Source organism: Dipodomys spectabilis, unplaced genomic scaffold (genome assembly GCF_019054845.1).
Source record: "Dipodomys spectabilis isolate Male_0828 unplaced genomic scaffold, ASM1905484v1 ptg000284l, whole genome shotgun sequence".
Classification (NCBI taxonomy): domain Eukaryota; kingdom Metazoa; phylum Chordata; class Mammalia; order Rodentia; family Heteromyidae; genus Dipodomys; species Dipodomys spectabilis.
Window position 1 is genome coordinate 314,848 of NW_024870961.1, and position 7,673 is coordinate 322,520.

Consider the following 7,673-nt stretch of genomic DNA (forward strand, 5'->3'; position numbering starts at 1 on the left):
ATCAGCAGCAATACAGGAGATAGCAGAGGGGGGAAATACTGCAGTATAGTGCAGTAAAGCAGCTGTGGAGACCAGAAATTTTACTTTTACATAGGAAGTAAGAAACTAGCACACAGATTTTCAGCCTCATGTCAGTCATTAAAAAGGGGAAACAAAATGCACAATCAGCAAACCAATAGAGATAAAATAGAAAACTAAGCAAGTTGAATGGATGACTTGGACCAAGAATAACAAATGACACAATTAGGTAACAAATAACAAGCTGGTAAGTTTAAAAAATATTACCCATAATTCTATTAAATGTTGTGTACATCACAATTTGTTAGCACTATAATTCAAATCACAGTTAAATAATACATCATTATTATAATGTTGTTTATTTTTGATTTCTTAATATTGAATGTTTAATATAAAATTTTAATTTTAGCAGCTATAGAAAAGAAGAAAGTGAAATTAATTTTAATGATATATTTCATGAATTGTAAAATTGAGAAACAGTAGAATTTAAAGAAATAATTTATCATTATTGTTTTATTTCTGTGAATTAATGTAATAATTCAAAGTGTATTCTACACTTAACACTCATCTTAACATCAAATAATAAATTATTTCACATGACTTGGTTTTAGGTGGAAGGATTTAGCACTGTGGTAAAATTCATACCACACAATACACGAGGGAATGTCCTCTCTCATCCAGTTTAAGTTGTGGAAATTTGATTTCTACATGAATGTCAAATTCATGTCTAGGTGACATATATACAAGTATATAGAATTATATGCATGAGGAGTACTTCAGATGATACTTAAAAGTCATATTCATTAATTAAATTTTTATTATTTTGTACCAAATAAATATTTATAGAGAGACTGAATTTCTGAGTAGTTGATGGTGTATGTGGGCCAGGTTATGCACATTGAGGCTTATTTTATATTCCTGATATTGTTTCTACAGTTAGATTTAATTTTCCATAACTGGCTTAAGTTATTATATTGGATATATGAAAGTAATTTTTTGTCATTAATCCTTTGCCAGTTGTCTAATACTAATATAATCTATCCATGTGTTAGAAGTATTGGAAATAACAACAGATATAAGCAAGATAAATCAGTCTGAGGTAGAAAAGAATTTTCACCTTTATTTTGATAGCTGGTCCTCTTTTACACTACAGAATATTCTTGGGAAAATGTGCTCCATGCTGGCCACAACTGCAGAATATTATGGTTTGATCTATCAAAAGAGAAGGAAGGATGGGGAACCTCCCTTCCAAAAGTCTGCTCCCAGAGATGTGATCTGCTTTATGGTGGTTACTTGAAAATGAACATTTTTCACAGTCAACCTTGAAAAGCCATCTTGATAGACCATTTCTGTAAGTGGATTACTACAGACTTGTTCATGGCTTTGTAAAGATGCCAGATTTCCTCATTTTGAGACAATTTAACAGGAATTTAGTCACCTGTTTTTGTATCTTTCAGGGAAAAACCAAATGACCCTAAGCCAGGGAATCACTGGGGACCAGAAAAGCTACTACCGTGAATAGTAATCCTAGACCTCTAAAACAAAACACACACACGCGCGCGCGCACACACACACACACATACACACACACACACACACACAAATCAAACAATCGAACAAACAAAAAAATCCAGTTAGTATAGCCAGTCAGGGCTGCTATGAAAGCCTACTTGAAGTCAGGCAAAAAAAGAGAAGCTGAGAGTTATTTAGCTGATAACCAATATATTTTTTATGAGGTAGACTGAAATGAGACCCCAGAGAGAGGGTCAGGAAGACTGATCAGAGAGACTAAAATTGGCCACACAAATGTTGGAAAATAAAATTCTTTGCAGAACAAATAAATCATAGTAAGCCTGCGCATATAAGAACAAGACAGCAGACCAAATTCCAGAAATGCACATTTTCTTAGAGGTCAGCTTAATGAATTAGCAATGGAAATATTTGAATTCTTAAATATTTGACCACATGTGGAAGAAGGCTGAAGAGAAAGAAAATGCCATCATTCTGTTAGGAGGTCCAACATCACATTAGGAAATAATCAAGCACAGATTTGTAATAAAAAGAGTAAATAATTATTCCAAATGAGGGCTTCATTTGTTTTGATCTAACAGTTCTTGATTTAGGTGCTAGCAATTACCATACAATTGATCCAGACCCACAGCTGAGTTAATACTGACCGCATTATTCCCACATGAAGGAACAGAGAAAATTTACAAATGTCTGATGAAATGAGTAGAGAGTGAAATGTTCTAATAATTATATCTGAAGTTTAGAAACAGGTGATGAGGTGGATTTTCTTTTCTAAAAATCCCTCATTTTTAGCCTAGTGCCAGTGGCTCACAGCTGTAATCCTACCTACTCAGGAAGCTAAGGTCTGAGGACAGCTGTTCAAAGCCAACCTGGGCAGGAAAGTTCCTGAGACTCATCTCTATTTAATCACCAGAAAACTAGAAGTGGCACTGTGGTTCAAGAGGTGGAGCACTCACCTTGACTTGAAGAGCTTAGGGACAGTGTCCAAGCACACACTTCAAGCCCCTCAACCAACAACAAAAATCTCCCTTTTCTTGGATCTTTTCCTAACATTCAACAAAGAAGCCATTTTATTAAGCACTACATTTAAGTCCTATTCTAGCTACTGCAAATAGAATGATTTGGTATCCTATGACAAATGGTTCATATTTGTGGAAACAATTACCGGCAGTGGTAACTTTTTTTCCAGTCCTTGAACTCTGGGCCCGGGCCCTGAACATGGTTATGCTGGCAGCTTTCATTTGAGCTTGTTTGTTATTTATTGGATTACTGCCAATGAGGGTAATTACTGGGTGTAAAGGAAGATATATGTTTAGTCTTTTCAGGAAACTCCGTACTGCATTCCACAGTGGTTGAACAAGTTTAGTTTCCCACCAATAGTGTAATAGAGTTCCCAATTGGTTACATCCATGCCAGCATTTTCTATTGCTAGTTTTCTTGATAATGGGCATTCTAATTGGGATGAGGTAGAATCTGTCTTGTTTGCTTGTAGATTTGTGGGCACCTTCTAGATACCATGAATGAATCCATGAAATCTGTATTGCTCAGAGTCTGCATTCCTTTCTCTTTTCTCTTAGTATAATTTTCCCAAGCCTTTCATTTTCCTTAATATTGGTGAAAAGTCATCCTTTCTGATGGGTGAATAGAATTCCAGTGTGTGTGTGTGTGTGTGTGTGTGTGTGTGTGTTTGTGTGTGTAAGATGATTATAGGCCCATGAGTTCATTTCTATGTGTTATGTTTCATGTGTACTTTTGTAATTCCATATTAAATTTGGATTGCTTTCTTTACTGCATTGAAGAATATTTTTAGGATTTTGATGAGTATCGCATGGTCAATTGTTTGGGGCAATATTGCAGTTTTTGACACTTTAATTCTTCCACCCAAGAACATTGAAAGATTTTCCATATCCTTGAATCTCCTTCAATTTCCCTTTTTAGATTTTAATGTTTTCACAGTAGAGTTCCTTCACATTTTTAGTTAAATTAATTAACTCCTAGTTTTGCTGTTGTTATTTTTTTGTTTAGATTAGATTAGATTTTGAGGGTAATACATATGAGGTTGTATTTTGGATTTCAGGTTGGTTCTTCCCATTGTTGGTAACACAGAAAAACTACCGATACTTGGTGGGTTTTATACCGTGCTACATAGCTGAAGGTTAGCATCACCTTTACTAACTTCAGGGAGGAAGCTATAAGGACTTTTAATTCAGGATCATTTCATCTGTAAAAAGGGATAGTTTTACTTCTTCCCCATTTGTATCCCCCTTTTTTTTTCTCTTTCTAATTGCTCTTGCTAGAAAGTCCGCTACCATTTTGAAGAGTAGTAGAGAGTGGACATCCTTGTCTCATTCATGATTTTAATGTCTTAATGCTTCCACCGTTAGGTAAATGCTAATTATCTCTATCATAAACATACTCTGTACTAGATTGAGGAGTGTTCCATGCATTCCTAGCTTCTCAGACTTTTTTAATCATAGAAGGGTATTGGAGGTTTTTAAAAGCTATTTCTATATCCATATAGGTGATCATGTGTTTCTCACCCCTGCTTCTGCTGACGGTTTGTGCTATGGTTATTGACAAGAATATTGAATCAAATTGTATCCTAGGATGAATCCTATTTGATCATACCATATGGCTTTTTTGTTAGTTACTGAAATTGGCTGATGAGAATTTTATTAAGAAGTTCTGTAGTAATGCTTATCAAAGAGTTCTCTTTCTTTGGTGAGTCCTTATGTGATTTAGGGAAGTGTCTAATCCTATCTTCATAGAATGTGTTTGATAATTCCATTTCCCTATCCATTCTATTGAAGAGTTAGACCTGCGTATTGTAAGTTCTTTGCAGGCCTTAATTTCATGATAAATTCATTGAGTCCTAGCCTTTTCTGGAATGGGAAGTGGTTTATTGACATTTAGTTTTCATTAATTCTTATGTTTTACTTCTTGCTTCAGATTCAGTATAGGAAAGCATCAATTTCTTCAGGATTCTCCAGATTATTGGCATAAGGTTTTCAAAGTACTCTCTTATAACATTCTCAATTTTGCTTATATCTGTTGTGTTGTCTCATTTTTGTCTCTAATTTTCTCTATTTGAGTTAGTCCTCTTATTTTTTTATTATGAAAGTGATATACAGAGGGGTCGTTACAGTTACATAAGTAATGAGTACATTTTTTTAAGTGTTAACCCTTCCCCATTTTTTCCTGCTTCCCCCAACCCTGACATCCCACTCCCCCAAAGTTGTAAAGTTCATTTCTAACATAGTGTTAGAATCAGGTTAACATGTATAAGACAAAGGGTACAGAAATAAAAAACAGTGAGTACAAGGAATTACCCAAAAGGTAAAAACTAAATAGAAATAACCAAAAACAGCTCACTATACAATCATCTTGTATCCATTTCTTGAAGCTCATTTCGATAAGCATCATTTTATATGGTAATATGCATATTGCTTTTGAGCTATTGTGACTATTGTAGACATATTCTAGTGTTTCCAAAGGATTGAAATCGGTGGCCTATGATTCTTTGGGTCTTGCTTGTTTGACTTATTATATTTTCGAAGTGATTCCATTTTCTTACAAATGGGGCAATGCCATTCATTCTGATGGAAGCATAGAGTTTTGTTGTGAACGTATATGACATTTTCTTGATCCCTCATTGCTGGCTCATAGGGGAGCTCAATTGAGGAACTTCCATACATCTTTACAGAGTATTTGAACAAGTTTACATTTCCACCAATACTGCAGTAATGTTCCTTTTTGGCCACATCCCCACCAGCCCAGCATCTGTTATTTTTAGTTCTCTTCATAATGGTAAGTCTAACTGGGGTGAGGTGGAAGCCCAATGTTGCTTTGATTCGCACTTCTTTTATGGCCAGAAATGTTGCATATTTCTTCATGCGTCTATTGGCCATGCATATTTCTTCTTCAGAGAAGTCTCTCTTTACATCTTTAGCCCACTTATTAAGAGAGTTGTTATTTCTTTGAGGATTTGTTTTTATTTGGGGGGAGTTAACTTTTGGGGCTCTAAATATATTTGAGATATGAGGCCATAGTGTGTTGCAGAGCAAGTAAAGATCTCCCAATCTGCTGGATTTTTTATTTACTTATCTATATAAATTCTCTTCTTAGTCAGATTTGGTATGGTTGTGTCAAGTCTGTTAATTTATTTAAAAAACCAACTCTTTTTTAAAATTCTTTCTATGTTTTATTTTGTCTTTATTTATTTATTTCTGATTTTTTAAAACTTGTTTCTGTCTACTGCTTTGGGTTAGGGCTTGCTCCTGTTTTCAAGGAGTTTGAGGTACATAATTAAAATATTTGTTTGAGATTTCCCCAATTGCTTGATGTAGGCACTCAGAGCTATAAATTTTCCTCTAAGTACTGCATTTCCTGTGTCCCAGAGAAGCTAGTATTTTGTGTGTTCATTTTTGTTAAATTCCAGAAACTTTCAGTTGTTTTCTAATCCCTTCAGTGTCCCACTGGTCATTCAGCAACGTGTTATTCAGTCTTCATGGGTTTGAAAAAATTTTTTTTTTTTTTGCTTTAGCTGTTTAATTCTAAGTTTATTGTGTTACATTCTGACAAGATATGGGAATTCAATTAATTTTTCTTTCAATTTGGACAGAATTCTGAGTGACATAGGATATGTTCTGTTTTGGAGAATCTTCCATGAGCTGCTGTGAAGAATGTATATTCTGACAATGAATGTATATTCCGTAGATGTCTGTTTGGGCTAGGTGGTCAATGTAGTTATTTAGGTCTGAAGTTTCTTGGTTGAGTTTCTCCTGGACAGTTCATTCATGGATGACAATGATGTGTTGAGATGTGTTTTCAGGTTAAGTAGTATTTGGTTGATGATGTGGAGTGCTCCAGGATTCAGGGCATTGATATTTAGACTTGTTATATCCTCCTAATTGAGCGTTGTCTTTATCAATATGTAATGTCTCTTTGTACTAATTTTAATTTAATTCTGTTTTATCTTATGTTAGTAATTGTACTGCAGCCTGTTTATGGTGTCCATTTGCTTGAAAATATATCTTCCAGCCTTTCAGTTTGAGTATGTGTTTGTTTTTGTCAATAAAATATGTCTCTTGTAGATGGTAGATGGATGCGACTTGTTTTTTGATACTACTATTTAATCTATGTCTTCTATTTGGAAATTTAAGTCCATTGATGTACAGAGTTAAGACTGAGAATTTCCTGATAGTCCTGCTATGTTATACATCTGCTGTTAGGAGCTGTGCCTCATCTACTTTTAATATATTTACTTTGTTCTTTGATAAGGAGCATTATACATAATCAGTTCCTGTTCTTCTTGATCTTCTCTATGTAGGATATATTTGATTAACTTCTATCCTGCTGATTTGGTGGAGATACATTGTTTTAAGTTGCTTTGTAATGAAATATTTTTATATTTCCTTTAAATGTTAAGGAGTTTGGCTTGGGACCGTATTAATGATTGGTAGTTATTTACATTTAATGTTTGTCGTATATCATGCCAGGGTCTCCTTTTTGCCATATCAGCTAAAAATCTGCATTTAATCTGACTGTATATTCTTTATAAATAATCAGTCTTTTCTCTGTAGCAGCTTTAAAAATTCTTTCCTTGATCCTTAATGATCCTCTAATGGATTTTGATGTAGTGGTTGATTGTTCAGTTCTAGAATTCTCTGTTTGGTGTTTTAAAGGTTTCTCTTTTCTGAATGAGCCTATCTCTTTGGATATTTGGCATGTTCTCGGCTATATTTCTGTAATATGTTTCCCATCCATTTAGTTTCCTGCTCTTCTCCTTCTTGATACCTATCTTGATTTCTAAATGAGTCTTGTACTTCTGTAAATATCATATCTTATTTCTTGTATTTGTTCTAAATGATAATTTCCTCTTTCCTGTTAAACCTATTCTGTCTTTGACCCTGAGATTATCTTATATGTCATTTATTTGCTGTGGAGACTTTCTATTTTGTTTTCAATTTCCCTGTCTTCTAATTGGTCCTTTTTTAGGGCTTCTATCTCTTTATTAAAGATTTGCTTTAGGTATTGTATGGAATTTCTGTACATTTTTTATTTGGTTGAGTGGGTTGCAAAGGTTGTTTTCTTAACTTTGTCTTCTCTCATATCTTTTAACTAGG